General features: G+C 38.8%; 2 long non-coding RNA genes across 2 annotated transcripts; both read right to left on the bottom strand.

The window, feature by feature from the left end:
• Positions 1-743: 743 nt before the first annotated feature.
• LOC107805178 (uncharacterized) lies at positions 744-6,022 on the bottom strand. Its single transcript, XR_012700176.1, has 2 exons — positions 5,099-6,022; positions 744-1,083 (listed from the first exon to the last, which is right to left on the bottom strand). It is a non-coding gene; the product is annotated as an uncharacterized LOC107805178 (long non-coding RNA).
• Positions 6,023-6,804: 782 nt separating this feature from the next.
• Positions 6,805-17,193, bottom strand: LOC142170738 (uncharacterized). The gene is made up of 2 exons (XR_012700175.1): positions 16,583-17,193; positions 6,805-6,860 (listed from the first exon to the last, which is right to left on the bottom strand). It is a non-coding gene; the product is annotated as an uncharacterized LOC142170738 (long non-coding RNA).
• Between the last annotated feature and the right edge of the window lie 7,720 nt (positions 17,194-24,913).

The raw sequence follows: 24,913 nt of genomic DNA, 5'->3' as shown, positions 1-24,913 counted from the left end.
TGTGCAGCAGAGGGCTGTGGAGTAGCTATGGAGGTAGCTAGGGCCTGAGAGGTGTCTGGCAGTCCTGGACCCTCTGATACTGCTGTATCTGCTGGAGGAGGAATGAGAGTCTCAGGCTGAGTTGCAGTTTCCTTTGCTACTGCGTCACTGATTCTCATGATGTCAATGTCTTTGGTATCATTCTCCATTTTGTTGTGCCCAGGCAGGACATGCACCTTTGCAGCTTGGCAAAGAGTAGTGATCAGGCAGGGGAACAAAAGTGATGTTTGTTTCTGATTGGCTATGATTCCTATCTTTTGGAATATTATCTTCCCCACATAAATCTTAATCCCTGTCATAATGCACGGAATGAGAATTTATTTCTCAATGTTTATGTCGGTTTCATTTCGGGACAGCATCAAACGGGATGTAACAAAGCTAAGCCAGTAGCGTCCCTCCCTTGTAAGATCCTCCTTGAAAATTTTGTGTTGCGGGTCAATCCAGGCTAGTGTCCCCTTTGCTATTACTGAGGACAACCGAGGAATGCTCATTGTGCTTATTGGCTACCTTGGCATTATATTCAGCTGTGCCTGGTCACCAATCCTTGAAAAACTGTTCATTCTCGGACATACTTGGAAAAGATCCTGTTGCGCTTCTGTGAAGGAGTCCTCGAGGCACCGTAGGAAGCATAAAACTCCCTCACAATTGTCTCGTTGTAGTCATCCAGGACCTCAGTGAACAACTCTCACTTCCTCTGTTTGATGTTTTCAAGGATGTGAGGGTAGTGCTCCGATATCCCATTCAAGCTCAGTTGCTTTTCCTCCAGAATGTTCCTCTTTGAGAGTGCTGCTTTGTACAAATCTATGGAGCCCTTGACCGCAAACTGGAGGTTAAGGTCCCCCCCAGCTTCCTGCGTGCCTCAGCCTGTAGATCAACTGGAGCTCTGAGGTCACTCTATGACTCCTCCTCATCAGACTGGGAGGATCTCTCAGTAGTAATGTGGAGTGCCTGAGATTGCTGCCTTTTTGCTTGTTGTGCTTGTTGGCTAGGATTGGCAGCCCATTTCTGTCGACCATCGGGAGGTGTTCATATTGGATTAGACCTCTTTGGTACCATGCATGTGGATGAAACATTGTAGGAGTTAGTGAAAGAGCTTAGGAAAAGACATCAGATATAAAAGAAAAAGAACAAAACAAAATATTTTTTTTGTTATGAGATGGGTTATGCGATTGCATATCAAATGTGCGGACAGCAGAACCATCGTACATGTGCTGAAACAAAATGGTATTAACAATTATGTGATCAAAACCACCACTAAGTGGTCATGCGATCGCAAAGAGACCGCAGAATGTACACTAAGAAAACCTGAGGGACTGCCTCAGTATGCGACACCTATGCCGTCCGCATAATAGGTATATGATCGCTGAAGCAATCGCATAACCTGTCTAACCTAGGGAAATATTGAGGGGTCATTTGCGATGATTATGCGGACCGCAAAGCCATTATGCGGCCCGCAAAACTCGTCTCTATGAAAATTAAACCCTACCCCACATTGTCACCATGTTTTTTTTGTTTTTGTTTTTATTTTATTTTCAAAAGCTTCAAACAAGATAGAGAGAGAGGGGTACTCAGACTTCCCCTTCTTTGGTTCGTGGCCAAAGATCACAACCAACCCTCAATTTATTCCTCACCAAATCAAATCAAAACTCTGCTTTCTACTATCATGACATTCACCTCTTTAACCCAGAATCAATTCACAATGATGACCCAATTTGGCCAGTCACAAGCACAAAAGGTTCATGGCAGTTGAATTAAAGACGAATGAGAGTGAAGAACAGAGAAACATAACCAGAAATCATACCTCAAGATTGACGATTTTACAGTGGAAATGAGAGAGCTCGTGAATGGTTTGAATCCTTTCTTTGATCCTTGGCAGAATTGGTCGTTATGCTGTGCTTATTTTTCTCTTTTTTTTACTTGTTTTTGTTTCGTTCAAATGTGATGTGTGCATAGAGATAGTACTTTTATACCTAACAAGTATGCGGTGTGCAAGTCCATATAATAACACACTATGCGATCGCATAGGTGTTATGCGGTGGGCTGATGACTTGGTCAGGTAGGTGCGATATGCGATGCACTATGCGATCACATACTTGGTATGCGGGCTGCATAAATGAGAATCAACTGTGGAGTTGACAACGAAATTAGCCCAACACTCTGCCTAGGTCTGCGATGACTATGCAGTTTGCATAGTCATTATGCGACCGCATAGCTGTCGCTTAATTTGGACCTCTTTTTCCTTCAGTTTCTTCAGACCCTGTTCATGAAATTTTACCTGCACTCTAGAACACACGTCAACTTGCTCAATCTAATCTACATAAATAATAAAAAACTACAAAAGAGTGTTACCACACATGGGTTGCCTCCCAAGAAGCGCTTGATCATGGCACAACGCTGTTTACTCCTTTTGGATTAATCTTTGGTGGAAGCAGCTGCTGGATCATCTGGTAGGGCAATTTATTCTATCACATGCCTTTCTCCGGTGGTTTCGAGGTAATGTTTGACTCGTTGTCCATTTACCTTGAAGGTCCGAGTCCCATCTTCTGACTTAAGTTCAATAGAACCATAGGGAGACACACGCACAACTTTGAATGGTCCAGACCATTTGGACTTGAGTTTGCCCAGAAATAACTTGAGTCTTGAGTTGAAAAGTAAGACCAAGTCACCCAAATTAAACTCCCGTTTCAGTTTTTTCTTGTTGTGGACAAACTTCATCCATTCTTTGTACATGACTGCACTCTCATAAGCATGAAGGCGGAATTCTTCCATCTCATTGAGTTGTGTCATCCTTAGGTTAGCAGCCTCAGCCTAATCAAGATTTAGCTTCTTTAAAGCCCACATAACTTTGTGCTCAAGTTCTACTGGTAAGTGACAAGCTTTGCCAAAAACCAACCTGTATGGTGAAGTGCCAATGGGGGTCTTGAATGCTGTGCGATAGGCCCACAATGCATCATCTAGCTTCCTTGACCAGTCGGTCCTGTTTGCATTAACAATTTTCGCTAGGATATTCTTTATTTCTCTGTTCAAAACTTCAACCTGACCCCTTGACTAAGAATGATAAGGTGTGGCCACCTTGTGCTTTACATCATATTTTTCAAGTAGCCCAGTAAAAGCCTTGTTACAGAAATGAGACCTACCATCACTCAGGATGGACCTTGGAGTGCCAAACCATGTGAATATGTTTTTCTTCAAAAATGCGGTCACTCTCCTTGCTTCATTGTTCGTTAAGGAGATTACTTCAACCCATTTAGAGACATAGTCCACAGCCACCAAGATGTAGGTCATGCCATGCGAGCTCACAAAGGGGCCCATAAAGTCTATTCCCCACACATCAAAGATCTTAACCTCGAGTACAAAGTTCATTGGCATCTCATGTCTCTTAGATATTGACCCTTGTCTTTGACATTGGCCACATGCCTTGACCATTTGGTTTGCATCTTGGTAGATTGTTGGCCAATAATAGCCACATTCAAGCACTTTTGTTGCAGTCCGATTCTCTCCATGATGACTGTCACACCTCCTTTTTTTACCACCCGAGGGGGTATATGAGAGTTTTTCCAATTTAAGTGATATTATTCGATATGAGATTATTTATTTAATTTTATCAGAGTCGCCACTTGGAATAGTTTAATTGGTGTTCCAAGTCACCGGTTTATTTTAAAATCCCAAATCGAGGAAATTTTGACTTTATTTTAAAAGCCTGCGAACCAGAAATTATAAGTAAGGAATTTTGTTAACCCGGGAGAAGGTGTTAGGCATTCCCGGGTTCCGTGGTTCTAACACGGTCGCTTAAACAATTAATAATTGGCCTATTATCTGATTTACTACACATTTTAAACATGTTGTACATTTTTAACTTTGTAACAGCTTTTTAATTATTATAAACCGCTTTTTAGGATTTATGGAGTTATCTCTTGAACAAGCTACGGTTGTCGTACACTTGCCGTTTTGGGACACACCGCAAACCACGCTACATGAATTGCACCAGTGATTCACAACATGTGTATTTTATTAACATTAGAAGTTGTTATGAGCTGGTTACATGAAATACACCCCCAAATTTGGAAATTAGGTATCATGACGATGCCACGGGAATCTTACCCATAGTCACGATGGTTTATTATAAAATGCACCTAAAGCAAACTACGAATGTTCAAATTGTTTTCTAGACTAGTTGTGATATTAATGTGAGGGCCATGGGTTATGTATTTTATCGGTGGATGACGCGCCTCAATTTATTTTTAAAGAACTATACTTAATTAGAACGGTCTAAGGATATTCTTATCTAAAATGATTTGAACTTAGTAGGCAGTATTAGTTGTAAAAGGGTTCGGGGTACATGTACTGGGCCATCAAATCCTCGATTTAAAAGCAAATTTGCTTGGATTCTACTCTCTTTCTCGATGACAAGAAGCGGAAATTAAAGAAAATGAGTAAAGACTCCCAAAGCTAGTAACAGATTCCAAAATTTTGTTGAACAATAGTTAATCCAAAGTTTAACATTTTCGTCAAAATGAAGTGCTCACATTTACACTTGCAATGTTAAATTAACGTGGAAGATCCGAACAATAGCATAAGCTTAATAAAGAAATTCATATTAGGTGAATAGTGAAATATCAATAATTACACATTGCTAATTATAATCTTAGCTACAAAATGAGTCTAATCCTACATGCTGAAACCTCATATTCGAAAAAAACAAATTTTCTAAATTTGGTGCATTGTTCCTCATAGTTAAACAAACGAAGTAGCTAGATGAGATTCAAAATTGCTTATCTTCCAAACTCACTTACAAATGAATACTTAGCACATGATGCTCTAGATACTTCATTTGAAGCAAAACTGTTCAGCAGTACATCCAATTAATCAATACACAGCTCCAGACTTAGTTTTAGCTCAAGTCAAACAAACAAGATCAGTTATTGGCAAACGAAACAAACAAGAGCAGATTTGATGTTAAAAATAATTGAAGTTATGCGATTAAACATAGCCATAATATGAACAATTCAAAATCTCCATTTATAAGTCCGTTAGCTAATTACAAACGAGCACGACATACCTAGCAGCAAAAAACGCAATAGGAAAAGCTGACCAAATAAAGGTCGGAGGGTAGAAGATGAAGTTCAGATCCACAGCAGAAAGAAACAGCAGCAAAACTCTTAAGCAAACCAAGAGTTAACACCAAAACAAGAGGAATTTCAAGCTTGCTTTTCAAATTCTAGCTTTCTCTTCCTAATTTGAGACCTTTGCCCATTTTTTTTGGAATTCCTCGGATCTGGAATCCAATTTCAATTCCAGAATTTGTTTTTAGCTAATTTTGAGTGCCTTTCGGGTGGTGAGTGTATGAGGGAGAAATGTTTATGGCTGGAATCCTTTGGAGAGGAGAAGGTCTGCTGGTTTTGTTCTTGTGTGTGAGAGACGAGAGATCCCTTTTTTGGGGTAAATCTCGCTGAAGCTTAGGAAAAGGGAGGTGGGTGCACCATTTCTTGTTCAACAGAAGAGGGTCGTTCTCATCTGATTAGGTCTGTGTGTGGTCGCTGATCTTAAACAGCCATTGATGGGTTTGAAGAAGGGTGGTTCAAGGTCGTTTGTTGTGAGGGAAACAACGGATTTTTGGTCTAAGGGTCTTAGGAGTTAGCTCTAGGTTGTAGGTCTAAAATCTGATCTTATTTTCTTAGGTCTAGGTTTTTATTAAAGGGTAAGGGGTTTGGGTAGGTTAGATAGGTGGGCTGGGCATTTTTGAGGGAATTGGGCCATGCAAATTGGCCCATATCCAAAATTAGACCCAAAAATAGCTTAATCGCCCTTTTCTTTTCTTTGTTTTTTTTTCTTTTCTTTAATTAAAAATCATAAATTATCTAAAAATATGAAATTAAACTAATTAACTAATTATAAAAATTATAAACATCACTTAATTCTAAATTAAAAGAGAAAAAATCAATAAACTAAAAATTAAAAGACAAAAATGTAAAAATGAGCTATTTTTGTGATTTTTAAATTTCTATAAAACAAATAATCATTGATTAATCCTGAAAATGTAAAAATAAAGCCTGAATATAATGCAAGATATTTTTCATGATTTAATAAAATTAAAGATGCATGGAATGCAATTAAATAAAGAAAAACTTCTAAAAATCAATTAAAATTATTTTTTGCCTATTTAGGAGTTATTTTCATGTAGGACAAAAATTAGGTGCTCACAGCTGCCCCTCTTTGCTCGAAAACATGAAGACTTTTTGGGCAAAGATAAAGTGAGCAATTACGAGCAATTTTTGCCAGTTTGAAACTCCATTTGGAAGCATTTTGAAAAAGTTTGACTGAATCTTGCTTCAGAGGTTGCCTACATATCCTTGGCTATAAAGGAATCATGTCAGTGTAGTTCTGGAAGTTTTGGTAGCTGGGACTACCGAGAAACCATGATTTCACTACTGTTGCTGCTGTTTCTGCTTACTGAACTCCTTATTACACCATAATGAAAAAATAAAAGCTAAACTAGTAAAGCCTATCAACTACGAGTTACAAGATTCCTATCTATAAACCTTCTAAAGCTTGATCTCGAGTCTTGGACGGTTCTTTCTGTAGAATCTGATCTGAATCTTGTTGCTCGTTAGCTGCAACTGCTGGTTCATTCTTCTTCAGCTTTTCGGATCAAGGCGGGACATGCGAAACTTGTGACTTCAATCAAATTTTGAGTAGTCCGCATCTTTTCTCCGCTTTTACACTTAGAGTTCAATTTTTTTTGTTTCTTCTTTTCTTTTATTTGGGTTTAGACTTCTTCTTTTGGTCATCTCAAACCTTGTGCCTCATGGTGAAAACCTGTTCTGGCACCAAAGCAAACAAACGAATGAAATTTTCTGCCTCAGAGGAATATTTCATGAGTTATTGTAACAAAAATCTAAACTATTTCTTTATTGAAATCAATTAAAATAAGGATTGTGTATCCTTGGGAAAAAGAGATTAAGGAGTGGAGCCCTATATTTATACTAAAATCAACCAGGGAATGGAGATCCTATGTTGGAAAGGCGACTAGGGAGTGGAGAGCCTATGTTTAAAATAAACTCAACTAGGTAGTGGAGACCCTATGTTGGAAAGGCGACTAGGGAGTGGAGACCCTATGTTTAAAATAAACTCAACTAGGGAGTGGAGACCCAATGTTGGAAAGGCGACTAGCGAGTGGCGACCCTATGTCTAAAAATAAACTCAACTAGGGAGTAGAGACCCTATGTTGGAAAGGCGACTAGGGAGTGAAGACCCTATGTCTAAAAATAAACTCAACTAGGGAGTGGAGACCCTATGTTGGAAAGTCGACTAGGGAGTGGAGACCCTATGTCTAAAAATAAACTCAACTAGGGAATGAAGACCCTATGTTGGAAAGGCGACTAGGGAGTGGAGACCCTATGTCTAAAATAAACTCAATTAGGGAGTGGAGACCCTATGTTAGAAAGGCGACTAGGGAGTCGAGACCCTATGTCTAAAATAAAATCAACTAGGGAGTGGAGACACTATGTTGGAAAAGCCGACTAGGGAGTGGAGACCCTATGTCTAAAATAAAATCAACTAGGGAGTGGAGACCCAATGTTAGAAAAACGACTAGGGAGTGGAGACCCTATGTCTAAAATAACTTCAACTAGGCAGTGGAGACCCTATGTTGGAAAGGCGACTAGGGAGTGGAGACCCTATGTGTAAAATAAAATCAACTAGGGAGTGGAGACCCTATGTTGGAAAAGCCGACTAGGGAGTGGAGACCCTATGTCTAAAATACGACTAGGGAGTGGAGACCCTATGTCTAAAATAACTTCAACTAGGGAGTGGAGACCCTATGTTGGAAAAGCGACTAGGGAGTGGAGACCCTATATATAAAATAAACTAAACTAGGGAGTGGAGACCCTATGTTGGAAAGAATGGAACTAGAGTTTTGGGACCCTAGGCTACCATTTTTTTTCCAGCAATCCGCTAGGCAAGCACCTAGGGCTATTTTTTTTATTAATAAAGAAAAGAACAGAAAATACAACAATTAGGAATAGTACAAATAAGGGGACAATAGCACCGGTATTGTTACCTATATGCCTTGGCTATATAATCACTCCTCTGCGCCTCACATTGCCTTATGATGGCAGCCTCATGAAGAGGATTCATGGTGTAGCTGCCGGCAAAGTCTCACGAGGGCATATAATCTCATAGCCGTGTGGATATTTTTCCAAAGGCATAGGACCAAGACAACTCAAACCGGGCTAAACCTTACCTTACTAATCCTATTGAGGCAATGAAAAGGCCTCACCTACTAGCACGCATGTAAAAAATAAGAACTGGAGAGGACCAAATATTTTTCCTCTCATCTCTTTTTTTTTATTTTTTATTTATTTCATAGAGTGAATGAATGCGGGAAAGAATTTTGGAGGGGACTTCCCTTTATGGATTGTCGCTGTAAAGCTGTTTCTAGCCCTTGCGCAGTTTCTTTTGGTTGCACCTGCTTCTTGTAAGGTTGCTTTGGATTGCACCTGATTCATGCTTTCAAACAAAGAACAATTGTCAGTTTGAAACGGTAGTTGGTTTTGTGGCCTTGATTGTTTCAATCACTTGATCTCAGCCCGACTTCTTTGATGAAGATCTTAATTGCAACTGCTCATTTCTTGGGGACCGATTTTATTTCAGGCCCTGAGAACCTCTGGTTTTTTCTAGATTTTTCCATGACGGTTGGTTGGTGGAACTCAACCTTTTCAACTTTATTTTGCCTTCGTAGGCCTTTCACTTTTGACTTGTTGCTTTTTTTCTTTTTTTTCTTTTTTGTTTTTAACCATTCAGAGCATTGGGGAATGTTTTGGCTCCTCAAACTTGCTGCAACGGCTAATCGCGTGGGACTTAACCTTTTCCAACTTTATTTTTGCCTTTATAGGCCTTTCATTTCTAGTTTCTTTCTTCCAACTTCAATTTCAAAGCATTTGGGGTACCTTGGATTTTCAAATTTTTGTTGAGACGGTTAGCCACGCGAGACGTAACCTTTTCCAACTTTATTTTGCCTTTCTGGGCATTTGACTTTGATTTCCTTTCTTTTCAAGAGTTTCTTTTTATTTCAAAGCATCGACCATCATGGCCAGTCGAGGTCAACTTAATGCACCTGCCGAGGCTGGGTATCTTCTTGAATATTGGCTCGTATCAAAGAAAAACCCAGTAAATCAATCTTGCCATCCTTTCTTTGTCTTTGTTTCGGAATAGAGTTAGACCAAAAGAGATTCAAAGAAAAACAAACAATGAAATGGACAATGAATTTAGACGAAAGGTATCCCTTTTGGGGAGAAGAAAGAAGGACTTATCTGGAGTGCATGTGGACTTCAATGATCATGACATGCCTTTTGGACTGGATGCCTGATCTGTGTAAACCGTCCGACTCTCAAAAATTCATCACAACTTTTGCCTCAAAATCGAGAAACCTTGCCAGGACTCTGTCGATGCCAATGGCTGTGAGGATCTTCTTTTTGATCAGGGGCGCCCTTTGCGGGTTTTCACTAGCTGAACACTCTTATTTCTCTTCACACCATCGCCTTATAGTGCTCTTTGCGAGTTTTCACTAACAAGACTCTCTCATTTCAATTTCTCTGCTTACTGTCGCCTTATGGTGCCCGCGTGGGTTTTCAACAATAAGATTCTCTCATTTCATTTCTCTGCTTACCATCTCCTTATGGTGCCTATGTGGGTTTTCACCAATAAGACTCTCTCATTTTGTTGTATCAGATCCAAGTAACTCTATCCTCCCATTTTGATCCTTTTTGCCGATTGATCAGAAGGACTTGAACAGGGTTTTGGGGTAAAAAGGATTTGGGATTGAGTTACAACTTTGGAACCTTTCGGGCGAAACCATCGCCAAACCATTATAACGTTTGCCCCGGTTTCACTTTTGGGGGGATTTGGATTTTTATTTTGGTGTGACTGAACCTAGAGAGGCTACCTACGTATCCTTTCAGAATCAAGTCGAATGTTGTTCAGGGAATTTTTTTTTGATTTTTTTCTGTTTTATTTTGTTTTCTCTTTCTTTTTCCTCTCTTTTCATTTTTTTTTTCATTTCATTTTTTTTAATTTCATTTTCAATAACACTTTCAAGTTCCAAAAAGGGTAATCAAAGAAGAGTAACCGGCTCAAAAAGGTTTGCAAAGGGTTAAGTGTTTGGATAGTGAGAAAGAAAGCCTTCTTCATCCTAACCGGAGAACATTAATGCTATATAGAAGATCCAACATAATACCTTTTGACTGCATTTGCATTGGCAGTTGTTTCAAGGACATTTCCTTCGATGTGTTCCAAGTACAACACACTCTTTTGGCAGTACTCTTGTTGCAATGTATGGACCTTTACAATCTGAAACCAATTTTCCTTCAGCTATTCCAAATCTTTGTTTTATTTCCTCAAACTTATCCTCATTGAGATCTAGTTCTTGATTCATTACTTCGAGGTCTGACAACTTTTCAGGATCTGGGCATGAAGTCCGTAAGCATGTCATGTTATTGAAATCTGCATTTAGTAAAATTGAAACGAAAAATAAGAAAAGAGATATTCCTGGACAATGAAATATTAATTTCATTTGATTTTTTGATTTTTGATTTTTTTTTTCAATTTTTGAAGATAGAAGGGTTTACATCGGAAAGTAAGACAATAAAGGAAAACATCCGGATAACACCCTGAGATAATCCGGACGCAGAAAGGATAGCAAGACTGGCCACCGAGACTCCCGTCTGATGGGGAACTTTCAGGCTTGGCGACCGTTTTTTGGCTTTTCTTCTGTTTCGGCAATGACTGCAATGGCCTTCAGTGCAAGATCAAATTTCTCAGCTTCACAAATCATTATGACCATGGGCAGGCAACAGATTTTTCATCACATCAGGAGCTTCTTCATCCCGAAAAATGATTCTTTCAGCTTCAATCAAATCTTCAACTGCCCTTTTGAGGGCCCAACTATCATCTGTACTGTGTCCCACTGCTCCAGAGTGGTATTCATATATAGCATCAACTCGGTGTGAGGGGGACTCGGGTTTCGGCCGGTTCAGGGGCAATGGCTATAATAGATCTAGCTTGATTAGCTTTTGAAACAAGCTTGAATACGATTCACCAATAGGGGTGAACTGATTCTTCCTGAAAGTCTCTCTTGGGCGCGGATTGTACTGGGGAACATTCGGTTGGGGATTATATGAAGCTTGGTAAGGATGGGCATTTATAGGAGGTGGAGCTAGGTTCCTGTGTATGATATTGTGGCCACAGGTAGGGTTGCGCGTTCATTACCGCATAGGGAGGCGGTGCCACAGCATAAGCAACATCTTGAAGGGGATAATAGTATGGTGGGACCATAGGAGGCACATATGATTGGCCGAATGACCTGTGGGCCCCCTCGAGCTTGAAACCATCATGGTTCCCTCTTCAACCCCATTTTTGTTCATCAAACCCTCCAAACCATTCTAAACATCTGGTGATGTAGCTTTAAAAGCAGCATGACTCAAGATTCCACCCGTTTTTAGCCCACTTTCTACCATCTCCCCAATTTTGATAGCCTCAGCGAACGGCTTACCCATAGCGGACATCATGTTCTGGAAGTAGTCCGCCTCTTGGGTCTGTAGAAAGATCATGACCATTTCAATTTCATCCATTGGAGGCTTTACCCTGGCAGCTTGCTCATGCCATTTGACAACATATTCGCGGAAGCTTTCCGCAGTTTTCTTTTTCAAATTGGACAAAGAGTTTCTGTCGGGAGCGATGTCCACATTATACTGGAACTGGCAGACAAAATCTCTGGCCATATCGTCCCATACATGCCAATGAGTAATTTCCTGATCCATATACCATTCAGAAGCGATTCCGGTAAGTCTTTACCCAAAATAGGCCATTAACAACTCCTCTTTTCCACCAGCGCCTCTCAACTAGTTATAGTATCGTTTCAAGTGAGCAACCAGGTCACTGTGCCCATCGTACTTTTCAAATTTTGGCATCTTGAAGCCAGCTGGCAAGTGGACATGGGGAAACATACAGAGGTTAGAGTATGAGACACTCTTTTGACCGTTCAGACCTTGCATGTTTTTCAGGCTTTGTTCCAGGATCTTCATCTTCCAAGCCATTTCCTCTTGCTCAGGATTTTAACAACCTTTTCTTACTCCACTGAGAGATCATATTGCGGAGGTTGAGTGAAAGAGTATGGGGTCACATATGTTATTTCTGATTGAAGCCGTGGACCCTGAAAGGTGAACATTGAAGGCTCAATATACAGCCGTGGTAAAGTTGGTTGTGCTCCGGTGCAGACTAGTGCTACTGAGAACAACACTGGAGGTGCTCTAGAAACTGGCCCCTGGGGGCGAAACACAGAAGGCATGCCAGGAACATTGGACGGCATTGGAGTGTGCCCGCATGGGATGAGAGGGTTGGGCACATGGGCGTTGGTAAACTCACCTGACCTGGGGATCAACTCAGGGAACCCAGGGATTGCACTTAGAGGTTCCCTACCATTAGACCAGGCGTCCCACATTTCTAATATGAGGTGACACAACATCTTATTCTCTTCAACATCAGCTTATTCTAGCTGCAGAATAGCCGATGTCGGGCTATCCTCAGGACCGATGATTGGTAGATTGCTTGCGGAGGCCATCTGTGCCTTTGGATCTTATGAAGGAGGAGAGACTAGACTACAAACAAAACCAACCACCAAACCTGGCTATTTTGCACATCGAACAACCTTGTTAGTTTTGAGATGCTTAACAGATAGGAAATCGCACGTTTGGATGCAATGCACCTAAACAGTTAAACGTTTATACCATGTGTCTTAACAGTCGCATGTTTCATTCCGGCCTTAATTAACCCTTTCAGTACGTACCCATTTTCTTTTATTTCTGCCTCTCTTAATCACTCTTGATTTTTTTTTTCATGTCGTTTTTGTCGTTTTTTTTATTTTTTGGCACTCTCTTTTCTTCTCTTTTTTTGTTTTTGTTTTTGTCACTCTTTTATTTTTGTCACTCTCTCTCTTTTTTTTCACTCTTTTTTTCCCTCAATTTTTCTTTCTTTTTTTTAGTTTATTTTTCACTCAGTTAATTTTATGGCTATGATCGAATCGATGAGGAGTGCCTACGTATCATGACGCCGCATGAATCAGATCTTGCGTAGTTCACGAAGATCGAAAATGGAGTAGATAAACTAACTTTTTTTTTGGTTGGAATTTTTGAAAGAAATGCTTTAAAAGAAGAAAGGAAACATTTTTTGATTTTTGTTTTGTTTTTGAAAGAAAGACTTCTAAAAAATTTATTTGCTTTTGATTTGAACTTTGGGAATTTTAAAAGTAAAAAGAAAATATTTTTGTTTGAATTTTCATTTGTATTCTCTTTTTCTAAAGAAGAAAGAAATTATTTTTTGATTTTGGATGTTGCCTCTTAATTTTCGAAAGAGAGATTTTTAAGAAATATTTTGGATTTTTGAGTTTTTATTTATTTACGAAAGTACTTCTAAAGAAAGCGAAAATATTTTTGGACTTCAATTTTTCTACAATTCTTTTTGACATTTACAAAAGAAAGACTTTTATACAAGGAAAAGAATTTTTTTTATTCTTTTTTTTGATTTTTTTTGAATTTTAGAAAAATAAATATTTCAAAATAAAGGAAACTCGTATTTTGGATTTTGATTTTGATTGATTTTTGTCTTCTTATTTTTTTTTTTCCGTATGAAAGACTTCAGAAAGAAAGAAACTATTTTTTTTTGAGTTTTAAAAACTTCTTTGAATTTTCCAAAGAAAGATTTCTAAAGAAGGATTTAAAAGAAAATATTTTTGGATTTTTGAAAATTGGGGTCGGAACCGATGAGGTTTGCCTACGTATCTCACATCCGGTGAGAATCAGACCCGCGTAGTTCGGTCGGTTTTGACGGAACAAGGGAAACAACACCAAATTTATTTTTTTTGAAATAATTTTTCTTTTTTCTCTTTTTCTTTCTCTTTTTTCTTTTTCAAAATTTCGGCAGAGTTTCGGTACTAAAAAAAAAACTAGTTTTTTTTGAGTTTTAAAAAATTCTTTGAATTTTCCAAAGAAAGATTTCTAAAGAAGGAGCTAAAAGAAAATATTTTGGATTTTTGAAAATTGAGGTCGGAACCGATGAGGTTTGCCTACGTATCTCACATCCGGTGAGAATCAGACCCGCGTAGTTCGGTCAGTTTTGACGGAACAAGGGACACAACACCAAATTTATTTTTTTTGATATAATTTTCCTTTTTTCTCTTTTTCTTTCTCTTTTTTATTTTTTCTTTTTCAAAATTTCGGCAGTGTTTCGGTACTTTTGGACACTGGATTTTCCAAAGACATGTAATTTTCTCTCTCATACCTCAATTTGATTTTTCCAATTTTTCTCTCTTATTCTAGAAGCCGGTCAACATGCAATCCGAAGCAAATAAATGTACAGGTAGCAAGTAAAATGTATCAGAATGGTCTTTTTGACTTCGGGTACACCTGTCCTAGACGGACCCAACCCCTGTGTTAAGTCCTGAAAGTCAAATGCACATGATGCAAACAAACATTCCTACTAGAGATCCGGCATGAGGCTGAGTTATTCTAGGTTTAAAACCTGGGTGGATTGTTCTAGACTTGGTTACCCGAGCGGACAACTCGAGCTGGGAGAGGGGGGGCTACGTACCGGGAGCCAAAAGGCCATCCGACTTTGTAACTTGTCCGAGCCTCTTTCTACTTTAAGATATGACACTAACAGAAGAGGAGTCACGCCAGCGTGCACATCCCCGAAGACGAGAAGAGAAGGGATTTGTAACAGTTTATATACAGTTCAAATAATATCAAAGCGGTAAAAAGTGACATTTAGCACATTAGGCCTAAATATGTAAAAATCAGATAATAAATAAAGCCAAGGGTTTTGTAACAGTTTATATACAGTTCAAATAATATCAAAGCGGTAAAAAGCGACATTTAGCACATTAGGCCTAAATATGTAAAAATCAGATAATAAATAAAGCCAACTATTCTAAGCTCGAATTACACCTCCTTTTTACCACTCCAGGGGGTATATGAGAGTTTTTTCAATTTAAGTGATATTATTCGATATGGGATTATTTATTTAATTTTATCGAGTCGCCACTTGGAAATAGTTTATTTGGTGTCCCAAATCACCGGTTTATTTTAAAATTCCAAATCGAGGAAATTTCGACTTTATTTTAAAAGCCTGCGAACCAGAAATTCTAAGTAAGGAATTCTGTTAACCCGGGAGAAGGTGTTAGGCATTCTCGGGTTCCGTGGTTCTAGCACGATCGCTTAAACTATTAATAATTGACTTATTATCTGATTTACTACACATTGTAAACCTGTTGTGCATTTTTAACTTTGTAACTGCTTTTTAATTATTATAAACCGCTTTTTAGGATTTATGGAGTTATATCTTGAACAAGCTACGATTGTTGTACGCTTGCCGTTTTGGGACATACCGCAAACCACGCTACATGAAATGCACCTGCGATTCACGACATGTGTATTTTATTAACATTCGAAGTTGTTATGATCGGGCTACATGAAATGCACCCTCGAATTTGAGAATTAGGTATCATGACTATGCCACGGGAACCGTACCCATAGTCACGATGGTTTATTATAAAATGCGCCTAAAGCAAACTACAAATATTCAAAGTGTTTTCTAGACTAGTTATGATATTAATGTGAGGGCCATGGGTTATGAATTTTATCGGTGGATAGCACGCCTCAATTTATTTTTATAGAACTATAATTAATTAGAACGGTCTAAGGATATTCTTATCTAAAATGATTTGAACTTAGTAGGCAGCTATTAGTTGTAAAAGGGTTCAGGGGACATGTACCAGACCATCAAGTCCTCGATTTAAAAGCAAATTAGCTTGGATTCTACTCTCTTTCTCGATGACAAGAAGTGGGAATTAAAGAAAATGAGTAAAGACTCCTAAAGCTAGTAACAAATTCCAAAATTTTGTTGAACAGTAGCTAATCCAAAGTTTAACATTTTCGTCAAAATGAAGTGCTCACATTTACACTTGCAGTGTTAAATTAACGGGGAAGATCCGAACAATAGCATAAGCTTAATCAAGAAATTCATATTAGGTGCATAGTTACAAATCAATAATTACACATTGCTAATTATAATCTTAGCTACAAAATGAGTCTAATCCTACCTGCTCAAACCTCATCTTCAAAAAAAAAAAAAACAAATTTTCTAAATTTGGTGCATTGTTCCTCACAGTTAAACAAATGAAGTAGCTAGATAAGATTCAAAATTTCTTATCTTCCAAACTCACTTACAAATGACTACTTAGCACATGATGATCTAGATACTTCATTTGAAACAAAATTGTTCAGCAGTACATCCAATTAATCAAAACACAGCTCCAGACTTAGTTTTAGCTCAAGTCAAACAAACAGGATCAGTTGTTGGCAAACGAAACAAATAAGAGCAGATTTGATGTTAAAAATAATTGAAGTTATGCGATTAAACATAGCCATAATATGAACAATTCAAAATCTCCATTTATAAGTCCGTTAGCTAATTACAAACGAGCACGACATACCTAGCATCAAAACACGCAATAGGAAAAGCTGACCAAGTAAAGGTCGGAGGGTAGGAGATGAATTTCAGATCCACAGCAGAAAGAAACAGCAGCAAAACTCTTAAGCAAACCAAGAGTTAACACCAAAACAAGAGGAATTTCAAGCTTGCTTTTCAAATTCTAGCTTTCTCTTCCTAATTTGAGACCTTTGCCCATTTTTTTGGAATTCCTCAGATTTGGAATCCAATTTCAATTCCAGAATTTGTTTTTTAGCTAATTTTGAGTGCCTTTCGGGTGGTGAGTGTATGAGGGAGAAATGTTTGCGTCTGAAATCCTTTGGAGAGGAGAACGTCTGCTGGTTTTGTTCTTGTGTGTGAGATACGAGAGATCCCCTTTTTGGGGTAAATCTCGCTGAAGCTTAGGAGAAGGGAGGTGGGTGCGCCATTTATTGTTCAACAGAAGAGGGTCATTCTCATCTGATTAGGTCTGTGTATGTTCACTGATCTTAAGCAGCCATTGATGGCTTTGAAGAAGGGTGGTTCAAGGTCCTTTGTTGTGAGGGAAACGATGGATTTTTGGTCTAAGGGTCTTAGGTGTTAGCTCTAGGTTGTAGGTCTAAAATCTGATCTTATTTTCTTAGGTCTAGGTTTTTATTAAAGGGTAAGGGGTTTGGGTAGGTTAGAGAGGTAGGCTGGGCATTTTTGAGGGAATTGGGCCATGCAAATTGGCCCATATCCGAAATTAGACCAAAAATAGCTTAATCACCCTTTTCTTTTCTTTGTTTTCTTTTTTTTCCTTTAATTAAAAATCCTAAATTATCTAAAAATGTGAAATTAAACCAATTAACTAATTATAAAAATTATAAACATCACTTAATTCTAAATTAAAAGATAAAAAATCAATAAATTAAAAATTAAAAGACAAAAATGTAAAAATGAGCTATTTTTGTGATTTTCAAATTTCTATAAAACAAATAATCATTTATAATCTTAAAAATGTAAAAATAAAGCTTGAATGCAATGCATGGTATTTTTGGTGGTTTTCATGATTTAATAAAATTAAACATGCACGAAAATGCAAACAATTAAATAAAAATTCTACAAAAATTCCTAAAATGGAAAATAATTAACAGGAAACCTATTTTCTTGGGATTTTGTAGGAGTATTTCGTATAGGGAAAAAATAACATGCTCACAATGACCCCAACCGACGAATCATGGCATGCCTTGAGAATTGGCATTACCTCATCTTCTGGAAAACATCGCTGGGTGATGTTGTCGGTACAATTACGGAACAAGAAGGGTTCTTCCCAATAGTAATGCCTACACTCTCGCAAAAACATTTTCTTTTGATAAGTTTCCAAACCTTCGGGAATAAGGTCACCAACCAAGAAGTTAGCGATGTCGGCATACCAAGGAGCAAAAGTGTTAGATAATGCCAATATGTGTTCATCTGGGAAAGCATAATTGATTTCAAGATTTTCCTTTGGTCTTCCTGCCTCTTCAAGCCTTGATAGGTGGTCCGCCACTTGATTTTCCGTTCCTTTTCGATCTTTGACTTCGAAGTCAAAATCTTGCAACAACAAGACCCACCGAATCAACCTAGGTTTTGCATCCTTCTTTGCCATAAGATAGTGAAGAGTAGCATGGTCTGTGTACACTATCACCTTGGATCCCAACAAATAAGCCCGAAATTTCTCAAAGGCATAGGCAATGGCAAGAAATTCTTGCTCAGTCACCGTATAATTCATTTTCACACCATTGAGTGTCTTGCTTGCATAATAGACCGGGTGAAGAACCTTGTTATGATGTTGGCCAAGCACTGCTCCACTGGCGTCACACATGAGTTTGAATGGAAGAGACCAATCGGATGTGACAATAATAGGTGATGTGGTGAGTTTTTGTTTCAATTCCTCTATGGTTTTGAGGCACTTCTCGTCAAATACAAATTTTGCATCTTTCTCAAGAAGTTTGCACATGGGATTTGCAATTTTAGAAAAGTCCTTGATGAAACGCCTATAGAAGCCGGCATACCCCAAAAAACTTCGGACACCTTTAACTGAGGTAGGTGGAGGGAGCTTGGAAATGATCTCTATCTTTGCCCGGTCAACCTCTATGCCTTGTTTGGAAATTTTGTGGCCTAAAACAATGCCCTCGTACACCATGAAGTGGCATTTCTCCCAATTTAGCACTAGGTTCGTTTCTTCACATCTCTTAAGCACTTGTATAAGGTTGTCTAGACAATGCTCAAAAGAATCACCTACGACCGAGAAATCGTCCATGAATACCTCTAAGAAATCCTCCACTATATCGGAGAATATTGACATCATACACCTTTGGAAAGTAGCCGGAGCGTTGCATAGCCCAAATGGCATCCGGCTAAATGCAAACGTCCCATAGAGATAAGTGAATGTTGTCTTTTCCTGATCTTCCAATGCAATATTGATTTGGTTGTAGCCGGAGTATCCATCCAAGAAGCAGTAGAATGACCTTCCTGCTAGCCAATCAAGCATTTGATCAATAAAAGACATAGGGAAATGGTCCTTGCACGTAGCACTGTTTAGCTTCTGGTAATCCATACATACCCTCCATACGGTCACCATTCTTGTTGGGATGAGCTTATTTTTATCATTTTCAATCACGGTCATGCCTCCCTTCTTCGGCACACATTGTACCAGACTCACCCAAGAACTATCAGCAATGGGGTAGACTACCCCGACATCCAACCACTTAATGATCTCTTTCTTTACCACCTCCTACATGGAAGGGTTGAACCTTCGTTGATGCTCCACACTTGGTTTACTCTCATTCTCCAATTGGATCTTGTGTTCACAAACTCCGGCGGGAATCCTTCGGATGTCCGCAATTGTCCACCCAATAGCTTGCCTATGCTCCTTCAAGACATTCAACAACTGTTCTACCTACACTTCATTTAACAAAGAAGACACGATTACCGGTAGAGTATCATTTGAGCTCAGAAATTTATACCTCAAGTGCGGTGGAAGTGGTTTGAGCTCTAGTTGCGATGGCTCAATAATTGAAGGCTTTGCGGGAGGCGTGGCTCTATTCTCCAAGTCAAGAGAGAGCTTATTCGGAGCATAAATGTAGGACCCAAGCCCTTCCAATGCATTGACTGATTCCATATACCCTTCCATATCTTCACCGTCGAAGTTCACCAAAATAGCCGCCAACGCCTCACCGAGGCATTGTTCTTCCATCTTCATTTCAACTTCATCTTCCACTTTATCAACAACATCAATCACCGAGATGCTTTCATATTCATGTGGTAGTTTCATACCCTTGCTTGCTTGGAATGTAACCTCTTCATCATTCATACGAAATTTGATCTTATTCCGTTCTGAATCCATTAGTGCTCTTCCTATGGCAAGGAATGGTCTACCTAAGATGATATGGATCTCTTTGTCAATTGCACAATCAAGGATTACGAAATCGGCGGGTAAATGAAACTTTCCCACTTTTATAAGCACATCATCGATAATTCCCATCGATCTCTTTATGGAACGATCGACCATTTGCAATCTCATACTTGTGGGCATTGGCATACCTAACCATGCTTTCTTGTAAATTGCAAGAGGCATTAAGTTGATGCTAGCCCCATTATCATAAAGGGCTCTTGCAAAATCATGTGCCCTAATAGTACATGGAATGGTGAAAGCTCCCGGGTCTTCTTTCTTTTGAACAGTGGATGTTGCAATGATGGAACTAACCCAGTGAGTCACGTTCACCACTTAATTCTTGGTGGTTCTCTTCTTGGTGATTAAGTCTTTCAAATATTTAGCAAAACCTAGCATCTCTTGAAATGCTTTCACAAATGGAATATTTACCGATAACTACTTGAGAATGTCATAGAACGTTTCGAGTTTGCTACCATCAACCTTCCTAGCAAGTCTTTGAGGGAATAGAGGAGGAGGTCTAGGAATAGATGGTAGATCTTTTGGTGTCTCTTTTACCTTTTCCTTTACCTCTTCCCGATTCACTTCTTGAACTTTCAACTCTCCTGTAACCTTCTCAGTTTCAACAACACTTGGCTCTTCAACCTCAACCTCTTGTTCGAACTCTTCTACTTCAACCACTTGTTCAATCTCTCCTTGTAGTACCTTCCCACTCCTAGTAGTAATTGCCATGATATGAGAATTTGGACCACTCCCACTATCCTTTGGGTTTGCAATTGTATCACTAGGAAGTGTTCCCTTTTGCTTTGGATTTTGTTCCCTAGAGAGATCTCTCATTTGCATGTGCAATTTTTGAATGGATGCGGTATAAGAACCAACAAGCTCGGTCATATTCCTCATAGAAGTATCGGACCTCTCTTGATTTTGCAATACCCGTTCAAGCATGCTTTCCAACTTGGAATCACTTGAGGAACCTTGATTTGAATATTGACCCTTTGGTGGAACATAAGGGTTTGAACTCCGATTTGAGAAGTTGTTGTTATTGTAATTTCCTTGATTTGAGCTACCTTGGTCATTTCCCCACTGTTGGTTGCCTTGCCCTTGCAGGTTAGGCCTCCATTGATTTTGTTGTTCTTGACCTTGGTATTGTTTCCTTTGATAGCCTCCTTGAGAGTTGTTGACATAGTTGGCTTCCTCATAATCTTCACTTGATGATGGTTGAACATCTTCCACCACATTTACTTTATTTGTTTGGCTTTCAGTGAACATTTTCATCAACACACTGAATTGGTGGCAAACCCTGCAATTACTTGATCTCTTCCTTGATTCTCCTTAATCATGTTGGTCAAAGAGGGAGAACTGTATGCAATTCCACATGTGGTGTCCTCAGAGTGCCAAACTTGATTATGTTTTGCCATTTTGTCAAGGATTTGTCTGATCCTTGCGAATGTCTTATCCATGAAAGATCCATCAGCTGCATTCTTGGCTATAGATTGGTTCATAGCATCTAAACCCATGTAGAATTTATCCAACAAGATAGAATCCGGAAAACCATGATTGGGAGACCTCACCAAATATCACTTGAATCAATCCCATGCCTCATGTAGATGTTTTCCCGATACTTGCTTGAAAAAGAACATTTTATCCAGGAGCTCAGATTTCTTGCTTTGCGGGAACCATTTAGCTAAGAATGCTCGGACAAGTTCAGGCCAAGAATGAATGGAATTTGGTGGCATATTTTGAAGCCATCTCCTTGCGTCTCCAACTAGTGAGTACTTGAACACCCTCAACCTTAGGGCATCATCGGAGACATTGTTCTGCTTATGCATCGCACACACACCCAAGAAGTTTTTAAGATGTTGTGTCAGATCATCATCATTTGAATTCCTGAAAACCCCCTCCGCTTTTAGCATTAGGATTAAACCATGTTCCACCTTGAAAGTTGTAGCGCCAACTATCGGAGGTATAATAGCATTTGTATCCTCGATGTACTCATCTATGTCTGCAAAAGGATTTTCTTCCATTTCTACTTCATATTCAGCCAGTTTTCCTATCAACACCAAGCAAAACAAACAAAGTGTGATGGAATAGAAGAAGACGTAAAGTAAAGCAAACGCTAATTAGTAATTTAAAAATTGTATTCCCCGGCAATTGGTGGTTATCATGGATGATACACTCAAATTACACTTTAATTAAATAGTGTAAGGCGGTCAGTGTCAAATATAGTAACCCAACAAGGTTGGGGTCGAATCTCACAAGGAATAGGCGTGAAAAGGTTACTCGAGTAGTGTGCTACTTGACTTAGGTCGTAATTCTATTCCGTTAATTGTAACAAGAGAATGATATGATTGTGAATTGAAGAGATACCTAATTATAACTTTGAGAGTGTAAATGATTTGATTAAAGAGACCAAGGTTGCGTTCCCATTAATGGAATGTAATGCTATCAGTGTTAATATGATATATTTCTAATGGAAGGTCCTTTGATATGAAAATGATTTCTAAATGACTACCCAATACTTTCCAATAGTTGAGTAGTATTTTTCCTTTATGACTTTTTCAAATATAAAAGAGTTTCAAATCAAGAACAACCAATTTATGCCAACTAGAACCCACTTATTCCTAAGCGATTCTATTAAACAAGAGTTAACATCTTGAGTTCTTGATATTCAATCCTACCGAAACGTAACTCACTTTTCCAAGTAAAGAAAGAGTAAAATGGAATAGATTAATGTTTGCAACCACCAACCATAAATAAAGAACAAGAATTGAATAAATATCAACCAACCATTATATATATATTCAATGTTAAACACCTATTAACATTACATCCATCTAGGGTCCACAACCTTAGTATTTAAAACTAACTCATATTAAAATACAAGAACAAAGTACTTAATAAAGCCATAAATCTTACAAAAGTGCAAGATTTCTTCTTCACAAACCTCCAAATAAATGGAGTATTCAATTCTCTCTAAGTAGGACCTTGTTTCAAACTTCAATACCCCACAAAACCTTAGTTATTCTCTTTATAGTTGACCAAAATTCGTAGTCAAAATCGGACAAAAATACCCCTTTAGATGACTTATGCGATCGCATACTGGTCGCAGACCAGTTATGCGGACCGCATATTGAACATTCCATGACATCCTTGCTGAGTTCAAGATCTGGCTTCCATCACATAATAGTTATGCGGAACGCATACATGTTATGCGATCGCATATCCCGCCGCATATCATGCTGTGGTCTGTCTTCTTCTTGAGTTATGCGACAATTATGCGGCACACATATTTGTTTGCAACTGCATAATGGACCGCATATTTGCTTCTTCAGTTGGCCCAATAGACTGTCTCTGTTTGCGATCAACAGGGCAATTATGCGGCCCACATGTGAGTTATGCGACCGCATACTTGCAGCATATCCGTCTTTTTGTGACTTTTTGACTTCTTTTCCATGTTTTCGGGTATTCAAGCTCATGCACTACAAAACAACCAAACTTGATTAGAATTAACTACAAATGCATTAAAAGACAAGTTAAAATCTAAGTAATTGGTATAAATTGTGCCAAAATTCCACGGCACATCAATACCTGCCGAGATAGTATGCGACAATGGAAAATAATTTATCGGTAGCAAAATAACAAAGTTCCTCGAGGATCACAAAATAAAAAGGACATTATCGATGCCGTTCATCCTAGTGGGAACAGACATGCCGAATCAACAAACAAGACCATTATTTAGAATCTAAAGAAAAGATTGAACGACGCTAAGTACGGGGAAACACCATTCTCTTTAGTATATGGCGCCAGAGCCCTGATCCCCATCGAGGTCGAGGAACCCACCGCCAGGTTTTGATACACAACAGAAGAATTGAATCACGAGGTTATTAACACAAGCCTCAAATTGCTAGATGAGAAACCGGAAGCCGCCCTCGTAAGAATGGCAGCACAGAAACAGCGCATCGAAAGATACACAACCGAAGAGCCAATCTTTGCCACTTTCGAATCGGGGACTGAGTTCTAATAAAAGTCACCTTCAACATTCGAGATCCAAACGAGGGAAAACTCGGCCCAAATTGGGAAGGGCCATATCAAGTCCTCGGTGTCATCGGAAAGGGATCTTACTAACTTGGCACGATGAATGGCGAACAATTTCCAAATAATTGGAACATATCACTCCTCAAACGATACTATTGCTAAGGTATGGCTCTTTTCTTTTTTCATTTATATTTGATACTAACTTATTGCAGGTGTTTGATCGAAGACATCGGGAAATTCTTCAACACGAAGACCTCAGGTTTTAAAGCATGCATTGCACTCTTTTTCCCTTAGATCGATTTTTTCCTAACTGGGTTTTTTCGGCGTGGTTTTTAACGAGGAAATAATTATTTGTACTACCTAGGGACAATTCAATAGTATCTGAGGCTTCTTTACAATCAACCTCGAATACGTGGGGGCATCACCCTCGAATGTTATGTTCTAAAGGAAAATACGCCGTATCAACAAGTCTCGATAGGTAAAATTTTGTAAAAGGGAAAAACGGTCAAATGAATCGTGTCCTTATAGATTACTCAAGCCCGATGGCAAAACATGTACGCATAAATGATTTATGGAAAGAAGTATTTTTCCTTACTAGATGTTCCATGCCTTAGTGAAATTTCTACTTTACTTATGATCTATTGCGGAAGCTGGCTCAAGTGTTGATCACAACTAAAGCTCGATCTATCAATCTTGTATTCAAATTATTAAACTTCGAGACCATAAGACCTTGAAAAGGCAATCCTCGGTTTATAGGCCATGACCACCCCACTGGGGGACTAACACTTCGAACAAGTTCGAAGTGCAATCGAGAAACAAGCCCAAAGGCAGATCTCAAGTTAAAGGCTATGACCAAACTAACGTGGTTCGAAGACGTCCAAATTCCGTAATAAAATAGGCCTTCAA

This window comes from Nicotiana tabacum, chromosome 16 (assembly GCF_000715075.1).
Source record: "Nicotiana tabacum cultivar K326 chromosome 16, ASM71507v2, whole genome shotgun sequence".
In the NCBI taxonomy this organism is placed as follows: Eukaryota; Viridiplantae; Streptophyta; class Magnoliopsida; order Solanales; family Solanaceae; genus Nicotiana; species Nicotiana tabacum.
Note: the sequence above shows the minus strand (reverse complement) of the source record. Positions and strands in the feature narration are given on the sequence as shown.